This window comes from Gouania willdenowi, chromosome 13 (assembly GCF_900634775.1).
Source record: "Gouania willdenowi chromosome 13, fGouWil2.1, whole genome shotgun sequence".
NCBI lineage: Eukaryota > Metazoa > Chordata > Actinopteri > Blenniiformes > Gobiesocidae > Gouania > Gouania willdenowi.
In genome coordinates, this window is record NC_041056.1 from 18996065 (window position 1) to 19006933 (window position 10869).

The 10869-nt window shown below is 39.1% G+C and overlaps 1 protein-coding gene and 1 long non-coding RNA gene across 9 annotated transcripts in view; one reads left to right on the plus strand and one right to left on the minus strand.

The window, feature by feature from the left end:
* LOC114474494 (uncharacterized) overlaps window positions 1–8432 on the plus strand; it is a 43197-nt gene extending 34765 nt beyond the window's left edge. The window contains exon 3 of the long non-coding RNA XR_003675371.1: window positions 8310–8432. This is a non-coding gene — a long non-coding RNA (uncharacterized LOC114474494). The remainder of the gene's footprint in view (window positions 1–8309) is intronic.
* Window positions 1–9825, minus strand: part of aipl1 (aryl hydrocarbon receptor interacting protein-like 1) — a 43239-nt gene extending 33414 nt beyond the window's left edge. For 2 of the 8 annotated variants that reach the window (XR_003675367.1, XM_028464859.1), the window contains exons 1-4: window positions 9690–9825; window positions 9502–9612; window positions 8250–8351; window positions 7837–7899 (exon numbers count right to left, since the gene is read on the minus strand). The gene's annotated coding sequence lies outside the window, so the exon portion shown is untranslated. Of the gene's footprint in view, window positions 1–5058; window positions 5767–7836; window positions 7900–8249; window positions 8352–8989; window positions 9235–9501; window positions 9613–9689 lie in introns of those variants that run through there. The other 6 variants (XR_003675366.1, XM_028464860.1, XR_003675368.1 and 3 more) reach the window with 5 other exon arrangements.
* Window positions 9826–10869: the final 1044 nt, after the last annotated feature.

The window sequence follows — 10869 nt, forward strand, 5'->3', positions numbered from 1 at the left end:
ACATGGACTTGATATGTTCAACTGAATTACTTACTGAAGATAGCAGTAAGTAAGCAGAAACATCTACTGTACATTGAAGTATCTCAGTTAAACTAGCTGTAATAATGTGATACTTCAGGGGTGATTCACTAATCATTCTACCTTTTATGCATATGAAAATATGGTTTAATTGAAGAAAAGCATTTTTAATTCGAGCAGGTGTGTTTCCTAGCTATATGGGGAACTTTGCAAAAATAATAATTATATATACACATATATATATATATATGTGTATAGAGAGAGAGAGAGATTTTTGACCTATATTGGAGTATCTATCTATCAAGCCAGGGACCTCTGCCTGTGTGTGTGTTCCTCAAATATTTCTGCAAATCAGGCTCAGATTAGCCTGAGATTTTCAACATGGCTGCTGCTTGGTTCAAGGGTGTGCAACGTCGGATTTGTTTGGACTGCAGTGATATCGTTCATAAATTATTTAATAAAATTGTCTTAATGCAGCTTTGCAGAACAGCTCAATATTGACAGGTAGTCATGGTAACTCAGGATAAGTTAGAACAGCTCAATGTTGACAGGTCGTCATGGTAACTCAGGATAAGTTAGAACAGTCATGGTAATGTGTAATTCAGAATTAAATTTGAATTAGGAATTGACTGTTTACCAGGTCAGTTTAAAGAGGCTTTAACTTTTATTCTGAATTAAAGAGAAATTAAATCTCCCATGTAAACCATCCATGAAAAATCTACTTTACCTCCCACTTTTCTATAACAAGACATACTTACTACGGGCACTGCACTAGTAGAAGTAAAACACCATAAAATGCAAAGCAAAGGCACAATAATATATTTTAAGAGTAAGTTAATACAAAATACATGCTTTTGCTGTTTTTCCCCATGACAAAACGGAAATGAAGTCTGGGTTCTGGAAGTTAAAAAACAGAGCTCTTATCCACATCCAAATGTAATTTTCAGGCCCGGTTATTTTTGTTGACTGTATATCCTTTCTCTTATGACGTTATGTTAAGCTTGAATGTTGCATGTACAGCAAGGCCATCCCAGAGTGGAGAACATGTTGTACCGGAGGAGTGATTTATTACTCAGAGCTGACGATTCCCAGGACAATTACAGCCAGCCTGAGCAACAGGCAGAAAATGGCTCCTCAATGCGTGTATGAACAAACACACAAGCAGCACGTGGGCCTGTTTGTAGGAATGATTCAAAGACACTTGGCAGTGTGCTAGGCTAACTCAAGTCCAAAAGGGCAAGACTTTATGTCCTCAAAATTGAGAGAAAAAAAAAAAAACAACAACAAACATCCTACAATTGTTTTTGTTGAATTAATTTGGTGTTTTTTTTATGTGGCTGCTCCAGTGACTGAATACCTCTTTAGGTTAAGCAAACACAACCTAAAATAAAGAGCAGAAATACCACGTGGATAAGTTTATGTAAAGAAAACATGAGCAGCACATCCTCAGAGAGAAGACACAATGACACAATAGAGGGACGGGAAACAAACCGATCATTACCGGAGTAATCAAATCCGTTTTAAAAGTCAGCATTAATTTTTGGTCGAGGTTTGATTATTATTTTTAGCCAATTTGACTGATACATAATTGCTAAAATGTAACTAAAAATCACACAAGGGAATGGAGAATGGATTATATCTCTGACTGTATGCCAATTACAACAAATCCCAGAGGGTGGTGCAGGGAATGACTTGGCCTAAACAAAAGAAGGGGAAGCCCCATGAATCATTCCAAGAACGTGGTTTCTCATCCAAAATCAATTTGAAGGAATGCAACTGGCCCTTCTCGTGACACGTGGACGCTTTCAGTGTCATGGGTATTAGAAGTAATTTCAGCTGAATGTTTCTCTTGCAACATGACGCCACCGAAGCAAAAATAAAAATGGCAAGAACAACCACGCAGAGTTGTAGAACAGACTGAATTAAGTGTCCAGATCAAAGAGTTAACACCACACACCATAGCTATTCTCAGTATAAGAGGCTGGATAATCTTACATCTTTGTTTTGGTATGAGGAAGGGAAGAGCTTCAGAACAGAATAGATTCTGGCAAGCATGTCATCGTTCTGCTTATATGCACCAATGATAACCATTAGGCCAATAACCATTTCTGCAACACAAAGCTATATATTCTTCTATATCCAGCCTTGATCTGGGCTAACTCTATCTTAATTTATATACTTCACCAGCATGCTGAATGATGGTATGGCAGGAAAACTACAAGTCATTTTATCTTTACAAAAATGAAGGGGGGCTTTGTAGTTTGTATTTTATGTTAACTGAATTAAAATGTCATGTGTGGCTCAGAACAAATACCTGTTCAAATTTAAATTCATGCTTCATGCTTTGTCTCTATTAACTATATTGATAACCAAAACATGAGCATCAATAGTGGGAATCTGTAAAAGATAACAGATCCCCAGCCGTTCTTAAAGATACTGTCAACATGTAAATCATCAGCACGGAAGCTCTCCTAGATTCTTCCTCTTGATCTAAAACCCAACAAACAGTTTTTGAACATTTGATCAAAACAGAGGAAGTGCTGATGATTTCTTGCCTGATGCACCAGTGTCTCACTTTCATCTACCCAGTTCCCGATGATAGGCACGTGCACGCCCAACGCCTGAAACCCATCTCCCAAGGCAACGACAAATTGCGTTCAAGAGAACAGTAAATCAATACATCGGACAATGCTTTCCCTCCCACTGCTTTGATTGGAAGAAGTGAGAAGAAAGGAAATGAATTCTAAGAGACTTAAACATGCACAAACACACACAAACGGGTCTAATAGTTCACATCGTGTTGGTGCAGGTTTACCTTTTCTCACAATAAGTAAGGATGACATGCCAAGACGAAAGTATCTTATTGCTAAACTGGTAATCTGTTTGCATGTGGTATGAGATCAAGTTATGCATGCATTGAGATGGAAAAAAGGGTGTGGCACATTGGGGTGTATTCAAGCATGCAGCTACTGAAAGTCCACTTGAGCCATTATTTAAGATGTTAATTCAAAGTTAAACATGTAATAGCAGGGACAACCCACTCTGATTTTTTTAAAAATATATAAACTTAAACCTTGCAACATGCTCATGCATTTACATTATTAACATTTCTGTTGTCCTAATAGGAATCAATCTTTGTCAAAGTGTCATAACAGGGAGGAGGAACACATCACTGATCGGGCGTACATGAATCATGACATGGACAAGTGACTCAGCTAAACATACACAAACAAACCTCTTGACACAGCAGTTATTAGCTCTTTAAAAATGAAGGAAGAGGAAACGCCCACAATGATGGAGCATCTGACAGGATTGAACACAGAGTGTCTGCACCTTAGAGTGATGGCAAGACCCAATACTGGTTACCAACAAGGTGGGGGAGGGAAATCGTCACTAATGATGTCATGATTTGAAAAGAGGACAGCTTCATTTTGGTTTTAAATACCCCAAAGCTCAGATATTCACATGGCCTTAAACATATTACGGATAGGAATGCATCTGCCAATCTACCAGTGAAGTCTCAACAAAGAGAAAAATGGGTGTGTCCACATTGGACGTAATCTATCTTTTAAAAAATCTGGATGATAGTGAAGGAAAAGAAATAAGATAGAAATACTAAAACACAGTAGTGGAAGCAGGGGCCAACACTGGGGAATAAAAAGAGCACAACGTAAAGAAGATTTTGGCCATTTCCTGGCTGTCATCTCCCTTCCTACCAATGTTGAGAAGCCCATCAAGAAGTATATTGTTTCTCCTGTGTATCAATGTTTTATTTTGTCACAATAATACCACATTTATGTTGATAATACACTTTTTTCATCTTAAAATAGTTTACTAATTTAGTCATTGTGATTGTCAAAGATTATACAAATCAGAGCCAAGTTAGCTAAGTGCAAAGTGGAGACAGAGATCCACCCAGCCATTACAATTAGTCGACAAACTGCTCTACTTACAGAGCTACAGCTGCTTAGCCAAACTTTTTCAATAACAGAAATTTTATATTATATCAAACAAATCAGCCAGAAACTAAGAGCTAGTGACTTCTGGCATCACAACATCTATTGTTAGTAAATGTGGCGTTTGTTGCCGTTTTCCAATCTGTAAAAAATGTACTTGCTCCATTCAAAGTCATTGTCAACATGTGGTTTTCAATTGTTGAATGTACCCATGCTGAGTTATTACACAAATGTGGAAGGTATGCCTAGCATGGAGAGTTTTAATAATTCTTGGAATTATGAACTAAATTATTTTGAGATCTGAGTATTTCTTCTTCAAACACCAAAAAAAAAACAAAAAAGTGACATGCAAATGTTATCTGCCATGAAAACAACAGACTTATTACAGACTCACGAAGAGGGTGTAAATATTCGTAAGAGGAGGGCATGGCGGCAAAAAAAGGAGAATGTTTGTCTAAGTGTATGTGTGTAATCGCCTGCGAGTGTTCCTGCCGTCCTGGCACCAGCTGTACCCATATTGCCTAAGAGCACAGTGTGCTAAGCTAACAGACAACAGAAAGAGACTTTCACCCTGGGTTAGTGAGCTGGAAGAACACAGTAGCCTCCAAACCCTTAAAAGTGACAGTTCTTCACTCTATCCTCCAATTTTACACTACACAGGTGTTTACTTAAGAGATTAAAAATGGTTCAAGTAAAAAGCATCTGAATCGAAAACTAACTGCTCTAATGGGTTATGCTGAGTCACGCTGAGGCTGCAATTACGAACACATTAAATTAGACCAAAAATGGCAACTCGGGGACTGAAAGCGCATTTTTCAGTCATTTAAATCTGTTAATCTCAAAATGTTTTAATAAAGTTTGTTACAATTGTTTTTTTGTTACCATAAATATTTCTGTTCGTGTATGTATGAATGATGACAAACTATATCTATCTATCTATGATACAACTAAAATATAGCAGACATCACACATAGAGTACTGACTACTGGTATGCTTTATACGTGCTCTATATAATTTCCTCTGTGAGGACATTTTATAGCGCAGGTATAAAGCAAAATGCTGAAACAGGAAAAATGGGACAGAAACTATTATAATTTACACCACACTAATGAATGTAAGATAACTCTTAACCTCCTGAGATACTGATGCCGATGTGTTTATACAGATGTGTACTTGTATCAGATGGTTTTACCAGCTACAAATCTAACACAGAAAGTTAAACAGCATACAAGTCTAAACACATTGCAAAAATAAATAAATAAATGTATATTTAAAATGCATTACATTACAATGGGGAGAACATATATTTGACAGAAAACTATAGAGTATTTAACTGAAGGAGCAAATGGTTCCCTTGTGAATCAGGCCAATATTAGACTAATTGATGATTCAAGTTCAAACAGAGAAAAGTCCAAATGTACTAATATCCAACCCAGAGCAGCAAAGTAAATACACACTGTAAATTATTGTTAGTTTCTTTATACTGTACATGTCATAGGTGCCATCAACAAACTTCTTTGCTTCCACGGCCTCTCATCTTCACACTGCACACATCTCATCTTTTCTCCATTTCTCTTCCCTCCAGTCTATTTGGTTTTATAAGCTCTTCCTTCATTTTCTCCCTCTGATCCTGCTCTGTGCTCACGTTGTGTCTTTAGTTTGGTCAGTTCAACGAGGCTGACTGACATTCTTCAAATGCCTGCTACATATGGTCCACATTCCACCTAGTCTACCCAGAGGCCCACTGCTCCTGGCTGCTGGTCATGCTGAGACCAGTCCAAATTTCTTCAGCCTAAAATATACAGGACACAACTTTAGTTTATTGCAGCCTATACAGTACTTGCATGCAATACAGCTCACCAACAAAAATTTAAATAATGACGGCCCTTACTGACAATTAATTAAACTGGCTATGCACTTCTAGAATCTCTCCTTGTGCAATATTGCCTAAGGCTCCTGACTCTATCCTAATGTGTGTGTGCATAAGCACATGAGTCTCTCTTTGCAGAGCATTTGCATTAAAAGACACATACAGTATGTCTAAGAAATATTAAACATATTCACCCATGATCTAAACTTTCATTTCCAGTTAAATAAAAACATATCATACATTCTGGCCTTTAAAAGCCACGACTGGTCACAATTACTCAGAAAAAACAAGAACTAAACTGTCAGTAGTCGACAAAAGAAAATCTAAGATGAGCTACTGACCAACTGGTGTGCATAAGACAACCCTGCCCCTTCAGAGGAACCTGCAGTATAGGACATGGGTGGAATACTTAGCACTGTGCAACATGTCAGTGTAGCATTGACTCCATTATGCTGCACACACACCCATCTTCATCCAGTGTGTGCACACGTGAATGCAGACAAAGTGCACCTGTTTCTCAATCACACCCAACACATACACATATCTATATCAATGACACGACAACACTTGCTGAAGAGAATCTGTGTATTCAATCATGCCAAACTGCAAAACCTATTAGTCTCATGAGAAATTGTGGAATATCAATCCAACGTGTATTCAGAATTCTTATGCAAAAGCTGAATCGAATTAAGTCCTCAGAGGATTTTAGGGCGTGGCTATAGAAACGTGCAAACTCACTGCAGCTACAGCATGTCCACTGCTTGTCCTGCCCTTTTTCAATGGACTCAAACAGCCGTCAGTGCTCAGTCCCGTCAGGGCACACTGAGTTCTTTACCTTGACAGTAATTTACCAGCTTGGGTAAGCAGAGTAAGAGTGACTCATTACTTGACATTTTTAATTCTTTTTTTACAATTCTGATTGTTATCATTCAATGTAGATCTATCTGAGGCCTGCTCGTCAAGTAAACGCACCAAAAACATGAATAATAGGACTTAAAAGTGTTTACTTTGGCTTAAATGACTAACAGATACCAGCAAGCCCTTCATGTCCCGTTAATGTCTATAGGGAGTGATGCAATGATCGTCACAGAGCTGGAGAACTCTATTGAACAAATTAACACAGCGATAACTCCGGTGCCAGCTGAACAACAACACACATGCATAGGTAAGTCCAGTGTGGCTCAACACTCAGATCTTAGACAAAGCAAACATTCATGCAAGAGGCCAAAGAGAATATAGAATACAAGGCCAAAGGAAGGGGGGGATGTTTCACAGTTTCAGGGAAGAACAGAGTAGTGTCTGTACTTGGCCAATATCCACTAGATACAGTTTATCTTATTCCTGAAGTCAAATTAAACACTGTTTGACTTCAAGTCATGCTTTTTTTTAACCTTAAATATGCTCAGAACCACTAAATTTACATGTTACACCTACTTTTCTTTTAGATTAGTAGCCTAAGAATGCTGCATTATTGTAACCTTATTCTGAGAGAATGTAAATTAATTATCACAAACCAAAAATTTAAACCAACTACAACAACTCTGCATTTCCTGCGTTAAGTGTGGGTAGGACAATCGGCACCGAGAGATAATTTTCTTTAAAAGCACAGTCCTGGGCCTGGACATTAAATTGATTGCAGTTTGATAATCCATGTTGTGTGGGACCGCAGCATCATGCATAATTTACCAGTCATAGGCAAGGAGAAGATACCTTCAATGGGCTGGGTTCTCTTTTGGGGCGGAAAAAAGACTGACGTGAGGCCAATGCAACTAACTGTTTTTCATTCACAATTGAAGCATGCGAGGATGACAGTGGGAGAAACACTACGCATAGGAAAATACGCAGGGATCGGATCTTGAATTTAAAGTGGCGGAATAATGAGGAAAAGGAAAGATGCAGTCATGATTTGCACAAACGTCGGGTGATTAATTAGAAGCTTCGAAAGCTCATAAAAAGCAGAGACTACATGAACCAAACTAGACAATGACTCACTTAAAAGCAGGTGGAGACAGGGCAGTGGTTACACAAGCATTAGGACGTGCCATTTCACCAAATCTCAAGTTAGAAAGGGAGAAAAAAAAAAAAGGACAGAAGTTCAGATAATACATATCAACGTGTTGACATTCAACCCATTGTATTCTTTACAGGAAAAATGTGAGATAGCATAAACACATACCAAGCCACTACAGCTTCTAAAAATGAGGGCAGAGTCTAAACTAAACTTGCAACAGGTTCACTAAGCAGAAGTAGCCTAAATATTTGCTCTCAATAAGCCTCCAAAAAACAGCAAAAGTAAGGACATTTGTACAGTTTGGAGATACATCTACCCACTCTACAGTTCAGACTGACATGGCACGTTCAAATATAATATCTGGACGAGCTTCACTGAGTCATCCACACCTTACCTCTCACTTTAAGGCTTCTGTAAATTCCTGGATTAACATTTTTTGATGCTTCGATTTCAGGTCCGGAAATGAAGATCTTGGAGGTAGACACCTGGAAAAAAACTGAAGGAGAAATGAGCATGAGACGAGCTTAGTTAGAAGAAGAGGAAACGAATGACGCTCATGGAGAAACTGGGAGGGGAGGAGGTGGAGGAAGTCCCTCCACATCAATGTTGCGCTGCAAAGGGTGGGGCCTTAAGGAATTCACTCTATCTGCGTTCCTCTCGATTTAAAGCTTATCTTAATGAGACTTCCCGGGATCAGGCTCTGTGTGTGTGTGTGCGTGTGTGTGTGTGTGTGTGTGTGTGCACCCAATTACCAACCAGTTACTACTGTGCTGTGAACGCGTAACACCAAGGAAAAGGACTCCTTCAGGTAAAGTCAAGTGCAGATTAATGTGACATAATACTTATTATAATTATAATAAAACAAGTCATCTCAACCTGTGCTGTCTGATGGATGTGTATTATTTCAAACTATCTGTTTAGATAAACGCTGAGGGGGGGAATCTATACAGGCCTCAATCAGATCACCGTCACGCGCATAGACACAGCGTTAAAAACAGTTAAAATAAATGTAAAAAAAAAAAAAACAAAAAAAAACCTCTGTGGTGTCACAGCTGTCCGATCCTTTCTGCAGCTTTTAAACGTCACCTCGACTGAAAAAAAGTTTGCAAAAATGTACCAGACAAGCGCTCTTACTTTTGTTTGGCGTTAATCCAGCGATTCAAGCCATCATTGGTCACTGTGGACAAGAGAAAAGGCTGATATGGAGCGAGCATGGGAGACATCTGAGGATTATTAGCCCGGTTCTACCCCACGCCCTGTTTGCCTGTAGCACTCATTGCTGCTACTGCTGCTGTCTACTGTAAAGTTGCCACGTCCGCCCAAATGCACTGACTTATGAAAGCACACACACACACACACGCTGTGAAATTACCAAAAGGAACACGTTGGCTGTGCGAATTGACAGTTCATTTAAAGCCCAGATCGGGTGGAGGAAAAAAACAAAACAAAAGAAGAAGACGAAAAAAAAAGGTGCGCGCATCAAAATGGCTTTACATTAGTTATGTAATGTCTTCAAAATGAAACGGTGTGAATGTCCTCTTTGAGATACGATAGATGGAGGAGTATATGCTGATGAATGGTTGGCTCTTGAAGGGTTTTCTGATCTAATTCAGGGTTTAACATGAAGAGAAAAGCCTCAGCCACACCTTAACTCTCTCTTCTGTCATTTTGTCTCCAGACACTTTCAAAGGAAACACCGCAAGTTCAGCCCGATGGGGACCGCCGCCTCCTGCTTCCCCCGTGTTACGCTTTAAAACCTGGAATAGAACAAATGGTTACAGATGGATGAATAAAGGGTCCAGTGTGCGTGTCCGGCCGCTCGGTCCCACCCTACCGCTCCTCTCTCCGGCCCTTCTTCAAACCGGCTTCTCACTGCGATCAGCTGGCAGGACTGTGACGTCACCGCTGACCAGCAGCCAATCACAGAGCAAACGGAAAACTCACCGCCGACGCCCAACACGTACGCAGCATGACGAGCAGCCACATTAACCAATGAGAAGACAAGAGCTCTGCGTGTGTGTGTGATAAGGTGGGGCTTAGAGTAAGTGACCAATAGGAAGGCTTCCGCCTATGGGAGGCGTTTCCAAAGCTAGCCTATGATGGTTTTGTTAACTGTTATGTAGTAAGTATTAATAACTTTTATACAGATGAACCAGATGAAAACGAGTGTCCAAAATAAGGTTTGTTGGCCAAATTTGACCCATCAGAAAATCCAATTTGATCCTTGGGATGACAACAACCTACAGGCAAGAATAACTAGGTTACAAATAAAAGAATAAATAAAGTCAAGTTATTTCTTGTGGTGGCTCATTAACTTCCATTGGTGCAATGTTAGTCATCTATAGACAACATCATAATAGACACTGACATAACAAATACACTGGAGTTCACTGTAGTAGAGCTGGGCAATATATCGTGATTCAAGATCTATCAAGTTTTCTATTTTGATGATATAGAAAATAACATTATCGCTTTTATCGAGATATATATATTTTAACTTTTATTTTTACAATCACAGTACAAATCACGTCATACAAGTATTTAATATTGTTCATTGAGTACAGTCAAACAGTGTCCTTTTTTAAAATAATTTTCCATATTTCTGAGATGTATATATTTATAGCTTATTTTAGGAGTCGCTGTGTTTGTTACTTCTCAGAACAGCATGAAAAGCACAGTCAGATGGATTACTTAACCCAAGCTTTCCCTAAACTTTAGGTTATTTACATAACCCCAGTTCTATGTGTATCATGAGTGGGGTGTCTCACTATGAGATGCACTCACATCAGCAGCCCTCAGAAGCATTTTTCTGCCAATCCTGATTGGCTGGTGAAATGTGTCCGTCCGCCAGGGACACTCCCACCTCCTATAAGAGGAGGAGGCGAATGGGCACACCTCATTCAAAGTAAGCACTCTTCTCACTCGTTCAAGCAAGAAGGGTTGTCTGGTGAGACATCTCACTAATTTTACTCATAGAACCGGCGTTATGTAAGTAACCTAAAGTTCTATTTCAA